Here is a 21135-nt window from a genome sequence, read left to right on the forward strand (position 1 = left end):
TCTTGTTTAACTATTAATAAGTTATTTAATAATTACCCCAATTTTTATACTAAGTTAATATTCATATAATATAAAATATACAGGTTATAAAAATTAGAATATCGTGATTTTAAACCGATTAATTAACTACTAATTTTGATTTACAGTACTGAATGCCAGTAGATTGAAAGAGTATCTATTACAGTTTTTTCCTATAAGTTTACAGTGTAAATACCTTTCCTCACGCAGAACATAACCTACCGATAGTGGAAGCACAAACTCAGGATATTTTTTAAAATCTGAAATGAAAAAAATCATATGGGATAATATCGGGTGACCGTGGAGGCCACCGCAAATAAGTTCTTTCATCGGCTCCATGACGGACAATCTTGTAGTTGAAAATATATCATTCAACCAGTCCAGTATAAATCATGCCAGTAAGGAGCAACACCATCTTGTTCTGGTAGGTCTTGCAGCTGACGAAAAAGCCATGTACACGGTGTAAGCAAATAATAAACTCTTATTATGCTTTCTTCAGCGAAAACGACTGGCCGGTACCTAATGGATATTGCACAGAAAAAATTTAATTTTGGGTACACACTTTCTTATTTTAAGAGTTCACAAGGATTTTTTGATCCACAGATAAGGGCACACATATGTATGTTAACCTTTCAATAGGATGAAATTGACTCGTCACTAAACAAAATACGATCAAGAAAGTCATTTTTGTCTTCATGCTGCAAAATTTTGATTGCTAACGTGGGAAGCAACAAAGTAATTAGTATACTTTGAAACCTATAACAGCTGAAAACGCATTTGTAAGAATCTCCTTAAAATATTTCACGTTATCATTACCGGCATAGCTAGTTGGCGGCTGATCTTTCAAACAGATTTCTTTTTGGCTACACGGAAAAGACTTCTTGATACGTTCAATATTTTCCTCAGACACCCTTAGTCGTCCTGTACTCTTCCTTTTGGCAAGACATCGGGATGTTTCAAACCGATTATGCCATTAACAAATCTTAGTGTATCTTATAGGATCAGGATTAAACTTTCTACAGAACGCACGTCGAACTGTAACTACTAGATTCAGACTTAGCAAACTGTACAGTACAGAAAGCTTTCTTTTCATGAGAAACCGTCTTTGCTATTAGCGGTTTCAAGGGGAAAGAGGGAGTAAAAAAATATGACCATGCTCCAAACTAAAACTGACTATTTTTCCAGATTTAAACTAATATTTTACAACTTCTCCAAGAAATATACCAAATTAAAATCCCGGTTTTCTTTTTTGTATACCCGATATTATTTATACAGACTTTCTCAGGAAGAAACAGACAAAAATTTTATTACGTGTTCAACGGAAAAATAAAAACGTTTATATAAGCACAGGATTGCCAATTTCATTTTCGAAAAATTTTACTCTGATTTCTGTTGTAATGAAGGATGTAATGAAGCTAGATTGAAATTCATGGAACTTAAATTATGTATTAAATTTGACTTTATTTTATATTTAATTTTTTCTTAATTAAATTACACTTTTATATATAGTAGTATATTTTTATTTAATTTAATAATTCAGTTATAATACGCTTTCTTAAGATTTTTGCAGAGGAAATTCATCGTCAATGCTTAGGGAGGCACAGTAGCAGTGCGAGCTAATTCGACAGTTTCCTCCCTTAACGGGAGACCGGATTCGAGACCGACTCAAATTTATTACTCTTTTATACATTAAATATTATGCATTTATATTCCTGCGCCAATCTGTGACGTCACAAAATGGGGGCTTCAGGTAGCAACTATAACATCTGGTTCACTACTACCAATCTTTGAAATATTCATAAAATTAAAATATGATTATTTACATAAAATTTAGATTGGTGACACTGCAAACGGAAAGGGAATTATCCACAGGAAAAAGGGAAATTCGTAGATGGCACTGGAGTGGGTTAACATGTAATGTGATCAAAATACTGCTTTCTTATTGGTTTGTAGCACGTGATACTTATTTCTCTACTAACAATGTATCAACTTTTTATAGCTATCTAAAATTTTCCCTTTTAGAAAATCCTGAAAAAACCATGATATTTATTCTATTTTCATACCGCAAAAAACAGAAAACAGGGTATGAAACTATAGTACTTTTTATACATTTTAACGGGAAAAGATTGATAATGCTAATGTAATTAATTTTTTCTACGATTTTTTTTAACGACGTAGTAACACGCCAAATTCACTCGCTAAGTTATACGACTCTCAATATAAAAATGAAAAATGATATTTTTTATGACAATATTTATTATTACAGATTATCAGAAAATAATAGCAGATTTTTTATGTAAGGGAATTGTTATGATAAACATTTATTTTATGAAACTCGATTAAAGCTCAAAGCTTTCAGGTTTAATTAAAAATTTAACGTTGTTTTTTATCAAGAAAAAAAAAGATCGATTGTAAATATAGTTGAATTATTGTGGTAAATGTATAATTAATTTCTGATTCAATTTATTAGTGTAACTTAACAAAATATAAACTGTTAATAAAAAAAAAAGATAGTAACAACCTTAATTAAATGTTTGTTTTTTAATTATTACATTTTAATTAATTTAAAATTACATTCACTCCAGTGAGATAAAGATTAAATTTTTAGTTATAGATACCTAATAAAATTACACAAGTAGCTGATACTCAAAACATATTGAAAAAAATAATTAGGTATTATTTTTTAGTAAAATCTTAAATTACCCTTAAAAAAATAATAGAAGTATTATAAAAATTGGATAATAAAAATATGTTATTACCTTTTTTAGGATAAATTTTAAACATATTACACTATTTCTAAACAGTAATAATAATAGAAATATAAAAGTAAAATCAACATACTGAATAGTAAAGCCTATATTTGTAAACTTACTTTTCAGATACCTCTAAACGCTAAAATCCGATGAGCAAATTGTTCGTTCAAACCTTACTCTTTAATTTATTAACGTTCCTTCAAATTTTATTCCAAAACTCTCCTAGCGGGAAGTAATAAGATGGCGATTCCCAAATTACTGAAAAATTGGTTAACATTCTTCATATTTAGCTTGACAGGCGTTAGTAATTTGTGAACAATATCTTCACCTATTCGAGAAATCTGTCAGATTAGGTGACTAACATTATTATAAGAGAACCATTCCTTTTATGGATGCTGAATGCGGCTTTTATATAGCCATTAAAAGTTAGTAATTGGGATTAGTTTAATGTTTTACGATTAAATGAACCATCACTAAAACGATCGCGGTTTTTGCTTAGGTGGTAGCCATTTAGCATTAAGAGACAAAAGTACAAACGTAAAAATTTGATCCAATTGAAATACTTTAATCTTTATTATTATCTTTATCATCTTTTACGACCACATAGGTTCACTTTAGTCAGTCCATTATCCAATTCTTTTTGATGGGACTGTTTGGGCCTTGCGATAATCCCAGTACTTAATCATACGTTCTGTTCTTTTTGCCCTTTCAAGTGTTGAAAATGTTTGTGTTAAGAGCTTTTCTTGTGAGTGTGAGGCGAATGTTTTTGTTGTTTATTTTCTCGTTTAATTTTATTTTATCTGTGGTGTCTTCTGGGGGTAAGGCCGATTTCCTTCAGATCTCTTATTTATCTGATCCATCTGCATTTTGTTGATTTTTTCGAGTAGAGATTGTACTGTTCTAGCTGTTTCAGAATTCTTGAATCTTGCATCATCATTTTAATTTGCCCTAGAAGATCGCTGCACATTTCCACCCTGTTGTTTTTCTGTTCAACGGTGTGGTTTTCTGGTACCAATTTTGCACAAATTTTTTCATGTTGATTTCCTTTGTCAAAATTTGATGAACTGTGGTATGGTTCAGATTCAATTGTTCTGCAATCATTCTGATAGTTAAGGTACGACAGCCGGTCGTACCGTATCAAGTCTCTGATTCGCTCAACATTGTCGTCACTTTTTGACGTTAACGGTCTTCGAGAGCGTGGATTGTTCGAAACTGATTCCTGGCCATCTGATTCCCAGCCAACCACCTAAAAACTTGGTCTCGTGACAGAGCATCATCTTCATACGTCCTTTTCAATTTTGAAAATGTATTCAGTAGCATTCTCACCGAGATTAAAACTTGATTGCACAACGTTGCTCATAATTAGTATCGCACATTTTTGTAACGCACAACAAAAATTCTTTTCGCGAAAAGTTTGTTTAGGTCTCTTGTGGCAACAATAGACTATAAAAATTAATACCTAGTATAAGTCAGTTGTTCATATAACCATATATTTACTAGTAACTTTACAGTGTTACCACTTTGGCTGTTTTGTGGTTTGTTTTCATTACTTTATTTACAGACCTCGTAGAAGGCGCATTGTTCCCTCCAAATAACCAATGCCCCTTTGTGGCGTGTTCCTGCTAGCCAATAAAGCGTTAGAACCGAAAGGACTTCAGTGGACGGACTGAAGGGGAATCACGTCGGGAGCACGGGTTTTTAAAAAGCCTAGCCTCCTGCGGACTGACCCAGAATTGGGTGTGATGACGCTGGATATAAACGGACACGGAACGCTATACAAAATCCGTCCATAAAACTAAAAGAAACCATTAAAATCATACCCGACATTAAAGTAAACCCGTAAATACGCCCGAATAATAGATAGATACAGCAGCAAGGTACATTGTCCAGGCTCTGCGTTCTCGAAGGGAGGAATGAAACTCCCGCCATCTTTGCGTTCCGTATCGTTTCGTTCCTCGTAGTGTCTTATTTTTGCATTTATTGATAGTTAGTTTTTATTTAAGTGTTACACGTTAAATTTTGAGTTTTAGCTAGTTTGTTCCTTCCTATTTCGATCATCATTTTTCGTTTAGGTTTTTTTTGTTATTATTTCTCCGAAATATTTAAATTGGGTTACCATTTTGATTTTATTACCTTTTATGTTTATTTCTTTTAATCGTATTGGTATTTGTGGCTTAATGTCTGTCATTTGGGATGACTTTACCATTTATAATATACTGTATAACTATGTAATTACATAGCCGGTAAAGTAAAAAATAAGTACATCTATTTCTCAATCTCTTACAATTATTTGTAAATGCTATCACACTCATGACTTAACTTAAAAACATTTAAATCTTAATAACACCTTTATTTTTAATGTTGTGAGAAGAAGGACTAGTTCAATTATAAATCCCCACCTTTAACTTATTCAACGAGTAGAATATTTGAAAAATTTATTTATACATAAATTAATGAATTTTTGAAACACATAAAAGTAACTGGATAATGATAAATTTGGATTTATAATTGATGTAGGTATAAGTCCTTATTTTTGAAAAGCCTAGTTTTTTGAAACCATGTAAGTAGTATTTTTCCAGTTCAAAGTCTAATTCTATATCCTTTAAAAATCTGATAATGCACATAGATATTTTTATAATGATATTTTATTGTATACTTAGATAGATATTTTATAGATAGATATATTATAGATATTTTATTACTATGATAATGTTGATAGATTTTTTGAATAACATAAAAAAAATCAATACTATCCAGTACTGTTTTTTTAAAATCTTTTTTCAGAGATTGAACTCAGTGTATTGAAGGATTTACATAATTAGCAATAAAAATGTTATTCTGGTGTGCCTTAGAGTAATGATTTGGCGTCTATTTTGAACTTGTTATGTATATGTTACTCTAAATTTGATTAATCCGGTAATAATGCATAATTACCGGTTAATATGTATAATTTTTTAATAATAATTTTTAAAAATATAAATTCGATTAGTTAAATATTCGTTTTTTTTAAATAATAAATTCAATAATTACTGCTTATAGTAGGTTGTTATTTTAATATGTCAAATGACCGACATATTTAATACATTGCTATGTATTTATTAAATTCTCCAACATTGGAGGCGATTATACAAATTAACCGGCAATTCTACATAATCACCGGATTAATAAAATTTACTCTAACATATCTATCTATGTAAATAAAAATGTAAATGTTCGTTTATTCAAAATCTTAAATCTCCAAAAGTTCTTCACTTATTGCTATGAAATATTGACACAACGTTGCATTCAAATATGTGCGTGTTTTTATATAGCAACTATTTATATATCTAAGATTTCACACCTGTACAGGTAAAAATATGACTTTTTTTTTAAAAAAACAGCGCTACGTGTTGGACGTAAAAGCAATACACTCCATACTAAATAATTTAAGAATTCATTTTAATGTTTCCGATATGTGTGTCCGCTATAGACTAAAAAATTACTGGAACGATTTACGCGCGGATAAAAAGGGAAAAATCGGAAGAGGGAAAAATCGAAAATGGTAAAAGGAAAGAAGGGGAATGGGAAATAAGAAAAAGAGAAATGGTGAAAAGAAAGGAAAAATGGTATGGAAAAGGGAAAAAGGGAAAGGTTTTATTTTGTGAAGTTCCGCAATGTTCATTCTCTTAATGTTTTATCAAAATTTCAATTGTGTTCATTTAATCTATGTATATATATATATATATATATCAAATGAAGCAATAACGAAGCACTGCCGGGTTTGCTAGTATATTAATAAAATTTTACAGTAGATTAAAAAACGTTGATAATTTTGCTGATGAAAATGATATCTTGTTTAGTTACGCCACTAAGGTGGGTGTTTATAAAAAAAAAGTAACTGATTAAGAATGGTTAATAAAATAGTGAAATCCAACTTTATCAACGTTTTTATGGTTGAAAGCAGTTGAAAGTACTTTTCTAGTTGTAAATCAGTATTTTACAGATTCAATTCTTCCGTGATCTAAATAAATTATTGTATCCCTATAATATTTGAATTTGTATGTATTACAAAATATATAGATATTATTATTAATTATAAATAAAAATTGCAATTGATATACATATTAATAATATAATAGAAAAATAAACTTTTTTTAAAAAATCAAAATTTTCAAAATAATTTAAGTAAAATAAAATTAATTTTCAATTTTTACTATCAACTAGCTTAATATTTCTTGCGTGAAGTGTTTATTTGGAGTGATTATTTTCTGAAAAATATGTAATATGTATGTATTAACTCTACTGAAAATTTATTAAAATTTCCTTTTTTCTATGCCCTACAGAATTGTTTTATTTGAATTTTTAATTTTTAAATCTATATGTAATTAGACATTCAAAACTAACAGCTATATTTATTTGAGCCTGCTATGCATAAATCATTGTTTAAAAGAGTTCCGTCTGTTAGTACTAGTCGGCTTTTATTGATATCAGATATAACATCACATCAGATATCAGATACAAAATTTACTCATACAGATATATTAAAAAAAATAATGTTAATTTTGCATATGACTGTGGTGTTAATGGTAATATTACATCCATTAATATTAATGTATGGATTTGACACTACAAGAATATACTTCATTAAAATTCAAACATACCATCCTCTTATGTAGTACGTTATGGTGGTTCTGGAGGCTAAATAGGAAAAGTAGAATATTAATATTATGATCAACTATAATAGTTAGGTTGATGAAAATTTATTGGTTTTCAACTATTATAATTAATAGTACTAATTTTATACGTAAATATACATATGTTTATATATATCTTTCCCATAAAAAAGGATGGTGGGTGAATTTGTTAGTTTATTTATTTGCTATTTGTGCTCATATTTTTATTTTAGCTGCTATTGGTGCAGAGTGGACCAATGGTGGTACGCCGGGCGGCTCTGCACAGCGCACGAACGATTTATAATTTTTGTTACGAACGATTTATGTAAAATTATATTTATGTACAACATAATGCCAACATACTTGGCATTTATAGACCTGAAATAGGCATTCGATAACGTAGACTGGAATAAAATGTTCGGCATTTTAAAAAAAATTAGGGTTCAAATACAGAGATAGAAGAACGATTACTAACATTTACAGGAACCAAACAGCAACAGTAGTAATTGAAGAATATAAGAAAAAAGCCGTAATAAGAAAGGGAGTCCGATAAGGATGTTCCCTATTATCGTTATTTTTTAATCTTTACATAGATCTAGCAGGTAATGATGTTAAAGAACAAGTTAGATCCGGAGTAACAGTACAAGGTGAAAAAATAAAGATTCTACGATTTGCTGATGATATAGTAATTCTAGCCGAGAGTAAAAAGGATTTAGAAGAAACAATGAACGGCATGGATGAAATTCTACGCATGAAATACCGCATGAAAAAATCAAGAACAAAACGAAAGTAATGAAATGTAATATAAATAATGAAGATGGACCACTGAATGTAAAAATAGAAAGAGAAAAGATTATGGAGATAGAAGAATTTTGTTATTTGGGAAATAGAATTAATAAAGATGGACGAAGCAGGAGCGATATAAAATGCCGAATAGCACAGGCGAAACGAGCTTTCAGTTAGAAATATAATTTGTTTACATAAAAAATTAATTTAAACGTCAGGGAAAGATTTTTGAAAGTATACGTTTGGAGCGTCGCTTTATATGGAACTGAAACTTGGACGATCGATGTATCTGAGAAGAAAATATTAGAAGCTTTTCAAATGTGGTGCTGTAGAAGAATGTTAAAAATCAAATGGGTGGATAAAGTGACAAATGTAGAAATGATGCTGCGAATTAATGAAAAAATTAGTACTGGGAAAAATATAGTTAAAAGAAGAGACAGACTTATAGGCCACATATTAAGGCATCCTGGAATAGCCGCTTTAATATTTTAGAGGGTCAGGAAGAAGGAAAAAATTGTGCAGGGGGGCAACATTTGGAATATGTAAAACAAATTGTTAGGGATGTATGATGTAGGGGTATACCGAAATGAAACCACTAGCACTAGATAAGGAATCTTGGAGGCTGCATCAAACCAGTCAAATCACTGAAGACAAAAAATATATATTTATGTTCTGGGGATAAAAATCGAAAAAATTCGGGTTAGAGCTGTGTTAAAAATTACAACTCAATAAATAGCTAACAGTGTTCAGGATTTTGAAGTTTTTTGTTTTAAAAGTTCTGTTTGTTATTACTCTAAATTCATGAACGTTATTTAGCTGCAATTTGCCAAACGATTTTAAAGATCATGTGTAATGTAACATAAACTATGTAACACCTTTGTGGTGAACCACAGGCTCACCTTTTTCCTGGCATAATTTTATATACCAGGAATTTTAAAGTTCATATAAAATTACATTAATTAATTTTGTTATAAAGATAATGATTACTGTTTATCTTTAGAAATTTCACTCTTCATAAAAAAGAATGGTGCATGGGTTTGTTTGTTGTACGGACTCACATTTTTATTTTAACTGCTATTGGCGCAGAGTGGAAAAATGGTAGCGCTCCGGGCGGCTGCGCACGACTACTCTCTTCGACTCTCCCTCAACCGACTCTCTTTAGCTAGAAGCAGTTCGTTTTCAATTAATTTACAGATTATTTAATTTAATTTTTAAGCGTAGATAATTTTTATTTATATTTTATATTTGTATTTTTATTTATTTCATTTTATTAATAAAAGAAAGTTGCGCATAGGACGTTGCGTATTGTTGCGCATAGGACTGGCGCATCGCCTGTTCCGCTCTGCGCCAATAGCAACAGAGTAAGGAGTAGCAGCTGTCCCTGCAACTAACACGATGTCACATGAACACACACAAGACTGAACGAAGAAGTCGGTGCAGCGTCCCCAAGCCAACTCCCTGTTATCAATATGGCAAGCGTTAAAGTTTCTACTTGTATTAACCAACTCATTCCTTAAGTCTATTTTAAATATAAAAAGACATACATGTTCAGAAAAATATTCTCTAAAAAGTAATATTTATTTTCATAAAATATTTCTGGAAAATACTTAATATTCTCACAAACACGAGGATACGAACTTGTCCAGTATCCAGGGGGCAGAGTTCGCTTTCTGGACGGTTAGTGTATTATTGTAATGTGTTTTCTGTATTCCTGCCCTTGGCTCAAGTTTTTTTTTGTTTTTTTGACAGCAGGCTTCAAAAATTATTTATTTGTATAATTTTCTTATAAACTGTTATATGAATATTTTAAATAATTAATACGCTATCATTTCGTTTATATTTTCTATAAAAAAATACATAAAAATAATTTTATTGGATTCCAGTTCGCATTACTTAAAAATAAAATTTTAAGAGGCTTTAAAAATCTATCATTACATAGCTCCCTACTCCTTTAGCCCACAACACTAAATAGGTAGAGTTTTGAGTAAAGGATAAATATTATGGTGTATTAAGTGATATTCGTAGTACTTAAGTTCTAGAAGTTAAATTTTACACTTTGAACCGTTAATAAAGTATAAGATATACTTATATAAGTTTCAAAAATTTTGGTATGACTTTATTTTATCTTTTTAGCAAAAATGAAGGAGATTTTTTCGTAAGCTATAACTGTAAAACGAAATTTTTCCGGACCTATTTTTATTCAAACATTTTTAATTATTTCACTCGCAGAACACATTCGAAAAATATTTTAATTTCTTCTTAAGACACTGTGTATAGCTACAAAAACGTTTACAATATAACAATAACCTGACAACATGAATTACTCATACGTTAAAAGAGTGAAGTAAAGAAATAATATTTTACAAGGATTTAGTAGATACGAAGGTGCTAATACAAAACCTGAACAAAGTTTATCTTAAAATTAATACAAATCTACTCCATGAACATTTCCTCAAATAGTCTGTAAAAACATACAATTACAGAGAAATGGTTTAAAAGGAAACGTTTTTAAAGAAATATGTAGGAAAAAATGTAGATTATGAAAAATTACACTGGATGGTTTAAGGCAAACCAATTGTTAATAAATTAACGGTATATCTATGTTGAGTGTGCGTGCTAGTATAAGGTAGTATTATTTTAAATATCAAGTAACAGGATAAGTGCAACATTAGCAATAATAATATAAGAGCAGTTTGCCACAAATTGATTTAACTACTTAAGAATTCGTAATTATCTTCGGAAAGTATACAGAAGTTATCATGCTTGATAGCCTCATTCGGGATAAAATACATCACCCGAATTTTTAACTATTTGAATTAAATTTATCCATGCGAAACAAGATAACAATTCAAATATTCAATTTGAACAGATAAATAAAGATTTTATTTTATTGATATCGCCAACTTAAGAGAAAATCTTAAATGAGTGTCTAGTTATCCTAATAATAATCATACCCTAACAATCATTAAACAGAAATAGTAGTTCACTTTAATTTGACCAACAATAATTAAGAGTAAATAAATGCTAAAAAAAACCTTCACCAATAACGCTCTGCGTATAAAATCATTTTTAATATTTTATTTGTGGGTAAACAAAGATTAATTTTTCTAAAATACCACTATAGTTTTCTTTATATTTATGTACTTGTTCGTTATCTTTATACAGTGTAACCCCGCTTAAACGCGGTTATCTGTGGACTTACGTGACACCCACGTTATAGCGTTATAGGTTAACCGCGTTATTTCGAGAAGTAAATTTTTAATTACAAAGGGGATCATTTAATAAAATAGGAGAAAAAATCGAGTAATAATGTTTTAATAGAAAAAACCAAGACAGTATAATGAGTACTTAATAGAAATAAGTTAAGAAAAAAGTTATTTCTTCATCCTATTTTATTTTTTCAGATATTCCGATATTTTTTGTGGGTTTGGTTATAATCCGCGTTATATCCGTATTCGCGGTATATCGAGCCGCGTTATAGCGGGGCTGTACTGTTTAGAATATTAATAATATATATATATATTTTTTTTAATGAATATATACATCTAGGTTACGGATTTGCTGATATATTTTCAGATCGTTAGCATAAATTTCAAATTTACACTAGAAAAACTCTTTTAATGCTATCGATACACAGTAACAGAGAACTGTATCCCTGGTTGAAGTTGCAGCATTCCAGATCAAGTTGTTAATAATTCATTTAAAGTTACAATATAAAATTTTACAGAAATGTACCTCTCTATTAAGTACGAAGCTATCCGTTATGAATAAGAATTACTATACCAAATTTTAATAATTATTTAGTAGAAAAATAATTAGCATTTTGTGAAATGCTTCCTAAAAATCAAAGTAAATGACATATGTACATCTGGGATACTTCCTATTGTATGTTTTAAATTAAAAACCTAATAAATGGACACAATTTTGCTAGTTTCCAAATGAATTTCATAAAGATTAATATTGAAAGTAGTATTCATTCCCCAATTCTCATATAAATAGTTTTTTCCCGTCTAACGCTATTTCAGACCTATAGCTTTAGAAAGAAAAGTATTATCATAGGTCCAATTTGGGCATATGCGGTTTTCAACCGGATCTTGACGTTTTGACACCTAAGGAACCGAAAAAACCAAAAATTGGATGGAAATTTTCTGGATGTTCGTATATACGTGTATGTGATCAGTATCGCACTATAAATCACCTTCTATCTCCAGAAATACTCGACAGATTTTGATAAAACTTCATCATATTACGTCTATGTATGGAAAATTGATGCCATTAAGTTTTCAATTTAAAAGGTCTAGGGTGTGAGATTGCAGAGGAAGGTTACTCTCAATACTATCTCGGGATTTCACCTAATTAAGGTCTTAATTTTCTTAGACAGATTTCTTAATTAAAAAATAATAATATTTTAAAAAAGAAAATTTGGAAAATCACACCCTCACCCCAAAAAATGCTGTAAATAAACTAACTGTTAAGTGGGTATACTGCGTTAATATTACCTCCTCTCACCACAAACAGCGCTAGTGCAGCACTGACGAACAGCTGTTGTAGTCGTTTGTTATTCTGTGACGTCACAGTTGAGTTTAGAATTAAATAAATTAATAATAATAAATAATTAAAAATTATTATTATTATTATTTTAAATAATAATAATAAACGAATAATAATAATGTGAAAGAAGTATTTAAAGTGGCTGTTAGTATTTCCCCACCCAAGCGAAGGAAATACAGTCTGCGCGTGCTCTTTAGTTAGAATCATTGAATTAAATAAACGAAAAAATATTATATCTAAATAAATTGATAAATACTTTAAATTATGTTGTGTGTGTATGTGTGTACAAGCCGTGCATTAGAAAAAAGCTGCGTGACGGAAAATTCCTTCAACTGTGTTGTCAGCTTTTTACTGGATATTTACATGAAATGAATATGTATAACCGGCGAGTTTTTGCCCAGTGATTTCATCTTTGAATTATAAAAACACTTTTCTAAAACTGAATTGAATAGTTCGGAATTCAGCTTATTTAAATAGAATATTTACATGTTGAGTGAATATATTTGACTAAACGATCAGTAAGTACGGTACAATATATTAAGTTGAGTAAAAGAAATTACAGGATCACAGGAACCCTTATAAAGTAAAAAATAAGTTGATTTGATCTCATAATTTAATATAAGCCTTAACACGTTTGGTTTTAATTTCTCAGCTAGGAAATATAGCTAGTCCCAGCTATTAAAAAAAAAAAAAAAAAAAAAAATATTTAAATTAGTTTCTCTAAAACACCTTTTAATACCGTTCTAATGAGGAGAGACAATATTTTCGATCCGCTAGTTTATAAATTGTATAAAGTTTCTCAAAAATTTGAAAAAGTTCCAAATAAAAAAAACAGTCTAAAATGGTTTATAGATGATGGAACAGGTTTTGAAATTGGATTAAAAAATGCCCATTTCCATGATGTGGAGAAACCACCACTCTGCATGCTGCAATTGAAAAATGAAGCGAGATTAGGAGCAATGAGATGATTAATTCCCTTCAAATTAAAAATCGTAATACTGTCTGTACTGACCTCCGATCTACCATTCGACTTATTTATTGAGTACATCTTAAGCATCAATCAGACGTTACATACTTTTTAAACATTTCATACTTTGCTTTACTACAAACAAATTAATTATTGCCTTCTTGTTATTTATTCAAACAAAAGGTCGTACTGAATAGTAGTATTAAATACTGGTTATATTAAATACTAAAAGTTAATTACTGCTCTGTTGCATGGTTCTTCATACACCATCTCTACCTGGTCATACCCGTGTGAGTAGAAACGACGATGATTGTAGGAATGTGTGTCGAGACTGCCAATAGCATATATTACTACAGTTTTTTTTTTTTTTTTGCGATTTTAATCACCCGAATGTTTCACATATCAAAAAGGTTGATTTGTTTACCATTTTTTATAAATTGGATAATATAATGCTTCATTTTAAATAAAAAGAAAATAATACATTTTTTGGAAAGATTACCATTATTAAAGTTGAATTGGCATAAAACGTTTTGTGGAAAGTCAAAGACAATGGCGTGAAGAAGATCACTTGGCAGGCGACCAAATATCTCTCCCATAATACTGTCAAAGAAGAATCTTATTGCGAATTACATAATGACAGTGAAAACGATGTTGCTTACTGCGCTCAAGAAACAATTCAAATTCAAATTATAGTATATTTATCCTATCCTACTAAAGGGCATTTTTATGTGTATCTATCTGTTATGTGTTCGTTCCCCTTAGCTTAGCACATAAAACTCCAGTATTCCGAGTGATGTCATTCTGTACAACAATAAGTAATAATGTGTACAGATATCATGCACCGGACCCACCAGCTTGGTGTAGTGGTGAACGCGTCTTTGCAAATCAGCTGATTTCGAAGTCAAGAGTTCCAACGGTCTAATCATAGTAAAGGCAGTTACTTTTATACGGATTTGAATACTAAGATCGTGCATACCGATGTTCTTTGGTGGTTGGGTTTCAATTAACCACCCATCTCAGAAATGGTCGACCTGAGACTGTACAAAACTACACTTCACTCGTACATATCATCCTCATTCATCCTCTGAAGTTATACCTGACGGTGATTTCCGGAGGCTAAACAAGAAAAATAATATATGAATATTGAAGTACCAAGAGGCAGTAATTTTTAAGGTAAGGTTTTTTATTATTATTTTTTTAGGTAAAAATATTTCGTTTTATACTAAAAATTTTTAGTGTTAATTTATTGAAAGATTTACTGTTTATAGAGAATAAAGTGAAATAAATTTACGTCATTAGTTCGTTCTTCCCAATTTCAAATGCTCTTTTGTGTAAAATGTATTTTACTTTTTTCAAATTATTAAGTATTTAATCGACAGAATAATTACATTCACCTATAGTATTTAAGATAACGGGATTTCTTATATTGAATTTTAAAATCAATTCTGAAAATTTGATGTAATGTTACTTAATATTTTTTCGTTCCTAAATTTAAATTAAAAGTTTCATAAAATTCTTACTTTATCAAAGAGAACCACTTATAAAACTAAATATATAAATTATGCTTTCTTTATTTATATGTTTACGACTCATGAGCAATTACATTATTATTCAACAGAAAATTACATTTCTTTTGAAAAAGTAAAAAATACTTATAAAAGATAGCTTAAATTTCAATAATGATTATTAACAATTTCATCTAAAAAATGATTCCACTAAATTTTTTATTATGATTATTCATTTACCAGCAGTTATATTAATGCGATTACTTCCATCAATTTTGTCCTAAACACAATTAAAATTGTGAATATGGATGATGAAAGATATTTTTTCAATTTTTTTAAGTTTTTATAAATACAATACTGTTAAATGTAAAATTTACTTAATTTTGAATTTAACTAAGAAATTTCAGTCATAATTTTTCAAAAACTTTCTTTTTATTTTAAAGTAACCCGTAATTGTACAGCATTAGTTTATGTCATTTATTTCTTCACTCATATAAGGGTACAACAAAACATGTACCTGGCTTGCTATTCGTTTTCAAATTCTAGATATCAAAATCATCCACCGGATTGGACTAGTGGTGTCCATCATCGCAAATCAGAGGATTTCGAAATCGAGATTTCTAATGTTCAAATCCTAGTAATGACATTACTTTTATACAGATTTGAATACTAGATCGTGGATACCGGTGTTCTTTGGTGGTTGGGTTTTAATTAACCACAAGTTTCTGGTATGGTTGACTGTACAAGACTACCCTTAATTTACATTCATACATATCTCTCTGAAGTAATACCTGACGGTCATTCCCTCTGGCTAAACAGGGAAAAATAAACATACACCGGAATGTACCGATCCTAACGGAAAATCCCGATTCGTTAGTACATGTCTCGTGGTGGTCAGGTTATATTAGGTCACTTGTTATATTATTATATATTTATTACGTGTACTTGTTATTATTTAGACTTGTAATATATATATATATTTATTTTTTTAATCGATATATATGTGAAATATATATTAATAATATACATATATATATATATATATATATATATATATATTTAAATGATTGTTTTACTTCATAAAATAATGAACTAAAAAGTAATTACTCAAATTAACGATGATACAACTGGAGAACAATTTCTTCTGCGCGTCCTTCACCATCCTTTTATGATTTAATGTAATTTTAATATTCAATATGCATGAAATATTAATTTTAATTTTAAGAAAAAGGAACTACTTACACTTTTATTATTATTAATTCTGATGTTTTAATTCACCTTATAAATTCAGGTTTTCTATTATTATTTAATATTGAATTTTTGTTAATTTTAAAAATATTTTTATAGTTCTATTTAGAGCCCGTTACAGAGTACTCTGAATTCTGTGTATTTTTTCCTTTAATGAATTATTATTCTAGTATCGTTAAATATTATCTTTAAGAATTAATAATGGTTTTTTTTTTTTACAAAACTTTTTTTTTTACTAAGTGTATGAAGCCAGAAATACTAATTATTTTTATGTACGAAATTAACCAAAAGAAGCAGTTGCTTGAAAAATGACCAATAACCGAAATTCGATGATAAAAATTGTCCACACTGAGCAAAAAAAAAAAAAACCAGTAAAGTATATTTTATTTCTTGGGATGAAGAGGATATAAGTTTTGGAAGTACTTAATAATCCCATTTCGAGATGCCGCCGGCCAGGGCAACCCTCCTGGAGGGCGTGCGATAGGCATGCCGGGAGAAGCTAGTATAGACTGTTAAAATAGCAAATAAGAAAGTAACAAATTTATATGCTAAAAGTGTTAATGGTAATCCTAACATTTTAGAATCTGATAGTAACCACATTAAACTAGGGAAATGACTATGATCATACGACGAATGGGGGAAACGCAACTACTCGTAAACGATTGTTGGGCAAGCAGTTGTAGCCCAGATAATTAATTACAACTAAACCCTTAAAGCGTGTTAGAGGAGGGGGAATATTTCTGACATCGTTGGATTATGCAGTAGTTTTTGGTTATCTACATAACGACTGATTATCTAAATATATATGAAAATTAGTTAAAACATTTTTCATATAAGTGTGGATGAATTTTTGTACAATGTAATTTGTTATCTTATCGGTAAACTTTACGAATATTTATGGTAAACTAATCGGTTTTAAAACAATCGTTATCATTAGAGTTATATTTTTAAATAAATTTTTGTTTTATTTTTTATTTTTTATTTTTTTTTGTTTTCTTCCAATATTAATAAATATAATAACATTTTTAAGATGAGACGCTTTTGAGTCTTTGGAGTACAAAAAAAAAGATAAGTCCTATATTCGGTAAAAATATACCTACAAATATAAAGTAGAATCGCCACTTTATAATTAATTATTTATATTTACACAATGAAAAAAAGTTAGATTGTATCGTATTTCATACAAATCGATTCCACATAAAAGGAGAAATTATGAGGATATGAACAATTATATTTTACGAACATGTATGATTTAATAAATAAAAATAATTTGGAAGTTTTATTCCAAAAGCTAATATCATTAAATTTAGATAAATGTCGGAAATTACTTGACATTTCAATTCAATGCTTGGGTCAAATGATAGAACCGGAAAAAAATTGTATGGTTAATAAATCACATAGATTTGATTACATTTTTTTTTTTTCAAATTACCATAGACATACATTTCATAGCATTAATATAGATACATATTGGCTGGAAGTAAAATGATGCTAAACAAATGTTATTTTTTAAAAGGAAAAAAAGCCATTTTAAGAGAATATAAATATTTGAAAAATTGTATCGACAGTTAACACAACTAATTCAACGGAATAAATTATAACCCGTATTTATCATTACTCTAACGATCATGAAAGTTCAATTTTTCCGATAAAATACGAGGGATATCTCGTATAAGTAAAGACTATTGAGAAATCTCTCTCCTTATGATTGACGAATCTGTGTCCTTTATGGCCAAGCCAGTAATGTACGCTCTGTATTATTTTCTGTTAGTTGTCGCGTTGTAGTATCTTTGATTACGTGTGAGTTATTATGTTATAAAATTATAAGAAAAATCAAAGTTACCACCGTCTGTGAAATACGTGAAGTCATACGTTTTTTAAAACATCAAAAACTTTAAGCCGGCTGAAATTCATAGGCAGACGGTTGCTGTGTGCGGTGATAATGTAACGAATGAAAGAAACGTCCGAAAATGGTGTGAAAGGTTTAGAAAAAACAGAATTAATGTGCATGTTGGAAAAAGTTCGTGGAGGCCCTAGGTAATCACAGAGAACTTGTTGAAACGCGTCGATGATGAAATCAAAAGAGATCGTCGCTCGACGATTTCCGAACTGGCCCTTCTTTTCCTGACGTTTCAAGAGCTGTTATCGGTCGCATTGTTCATGACCATCTAGGCTTCAGAAAGATTTGTCCACGTTGGGTGCCGAACGTCTTAACCGAACGTCACAAAAAAATCCGAATGGGATCTGCTTTGGAATTATTGATGTGCTACGCAGAAAAAGGTAATGAGTTTCTTTATTCAATTGTTATTGGCAATTAAACATAGATTTCATATTACACGCCAGACAAAAAACGGCAGTTAAGAGAATGGCGTCATCCTTAATCACCAACCATACTAATAAAGGTCAAGCCACAGCCATTTGAACGCAAACTGTTGATAGCAGTCTTTTGGGATCGGTTTGGCATAATGCTGATTGATTTCATGTCATATGGAACGACTATACATTCACAAAGCTAATGCGAAACTCTACATAAGTTACGGCGCGCCATTCAAATTCGGTGACGTGAGCGGCTGACCGACGGCGTCGTTCTGCTGCACGATAATGCACGTCCACTTATTGCGGGTCCGACACGTGATTTACTGAGAACATTTGGATGGGAAATTTACGATCACGCACCATATAGTCCGGACTTAGCGCCTCCTGATTACCATTTTTTTGGAAAAAATTGAAAGAATTTTTGAATGGTAAGCAATTTGTGGGTGACGATGAACTTGAAATGCTGTTAATAAGTGGCCAAATAGACTGGCGGTAGAATACGACGATAGTATATTTAAGCTGGTGTATCGCTACAATAAATTCATGTGGCGATTATATACAGAAGTAGTATAAGGTATGTAGTTTAAAAATATTTATAAAGTTTTCAGAATAATTTTTTTTACAATAAAACAGTTTTACTTTAGAGATAACCTCTCGTACTTAGCGGTAATATTAGAAAAAGGAATACTAATAACGTCTGTGCAAAAGTTTCGTGCAATCGTGTTCGAAATCTATTAAAAAACAAACTGTTCACCAAATTTTAAAATAAGTCATACTAACATGAATATAATTTTATTCTGCGTTTGGTGATGTTAAATTTGTAAAATTTTAAGGAATAACTTGCTAAGAAACGAAAGACAATTATTTTAATCTTCGCTTAACTCTATTTTCATGAGTCCCATTAAGTTACTAATATAACACTTTTATTTTGTCCAAATCCTATACGATTATTTATTCATTCTGTATCTTGAACAATTTGTTGTTAATTTGTAAAACCTTTTCTCTTTGAAAACATACTGCATAGAAATACTACAGGTCAACGTTTTTCAACGTGATCGTTATTTTAAAATGACAAATATTTTATTAACTTTATTAATTACATGAATTCTCTTGTCATAGAAAGTTATATACGAAGAAATAATTATTTTAACTCAGCTGCTGAAAGAAGGAAAAATCGTAGAGTAGGTCAGCAGTAGGGTAAGTTCTTTCCCTTGGCTGCTTGCCTGTGGGTATATAGTTACCAAATTCCAACTGATGGTTAATTATTGGAGTAATTTATTGTTATTTGTATTTAATATTTTAAGTATTGTTTGTTTTTAATTTTCTTTTTGTTTTTTAGCTGAAGTTCTTGTTTCATAGTTTAATAAATTTATTGAAAAATTAAGTAATTTATCTGCTTGTAGTAATCATAATTATAACGATTATTATCAGAGAGTACATTTTAATGTTATTAATGCTAAACACCAATTCATTCATAAAACACGAACTGATCATGTGAAATGATTACTTTGAAACAGTAAGTCATTAATCGATTGTTACTTATTGTAACTTTACAGGATTCCTAATTGATCTTTTAGCGTTAATTCTGTAAGTTTCTAAAATAGCAAAGTTAAATTTAACGTAGTTGTTGGCAATGAAACTGATATCGATTTATATAGGACGTTTATAAAGTATACCGGTTATAAAAAAGGAATAAAAACAAAGTTAATATTTATATTATTTATTTATTAATTATTTAACTCGTTGACTGCAAAACTTACCCTGGAGCAGAAATTGATAGCGACCATAATTAGGTGATAATGAAATGTAGATTGGGGTTTAAAAACCTGAAGAAAAGGTGTCAGATGAATCGGTGGGATTTAGAGAAGCTTGAGGAAGAGGAGGTAAAGAAGATTTTTGAGGAGGACATCGCAAGAGGTCTGAGTAAAAAAGATAAGGTAGAAAATGTAGAAGAAGAATGGGAGAATGTTAAAAAGGAAATTCTTAAATCAGCAGAAGCAAACTTAGGCGGAATAAAGAGAAATAGTAGAAAACCTTGGGTTTCAGACGATATATTGCAGCTGATGGATGAACGTAGAAAATATAAGAATGCTAGTGATGAAGAAAGTAAAAAGAACTATCGGCAATTAAGAAATGCTATAAACAGGAAGTGTAAACTGGCGAAAGAAGAGTGGATTAAGGAAAAGTGTTCAGAAGTGGAAAGAGAAATGAACATTGGTAAAATAGACGGAGCATACAGGAAAGTTAAGGAAACTTTTGGGGTACATAAATTAAAATCTAATAATGTGTTAAACAAAGATGGTACACCAATATATAATACGAAAGGTAAAGTCGATAGA

The sequence above is a fragment of the Lycorma delicatula genome, chromosome 1 (genome assembly GCF_047948215.1).
Source record: "Lycorma delicatula isolate Av1 chromosome 1, ASM4794821v1, whole genome shotgun sequence".
In the NCBI taxonomy this organism is placed as follows: domain Eukaryota; kingdom Metazoa; phylum Arthropoda; class Insecta; order Hemiptera; family Fulgoridae; genus Lycorma; species Lycorma delicatula.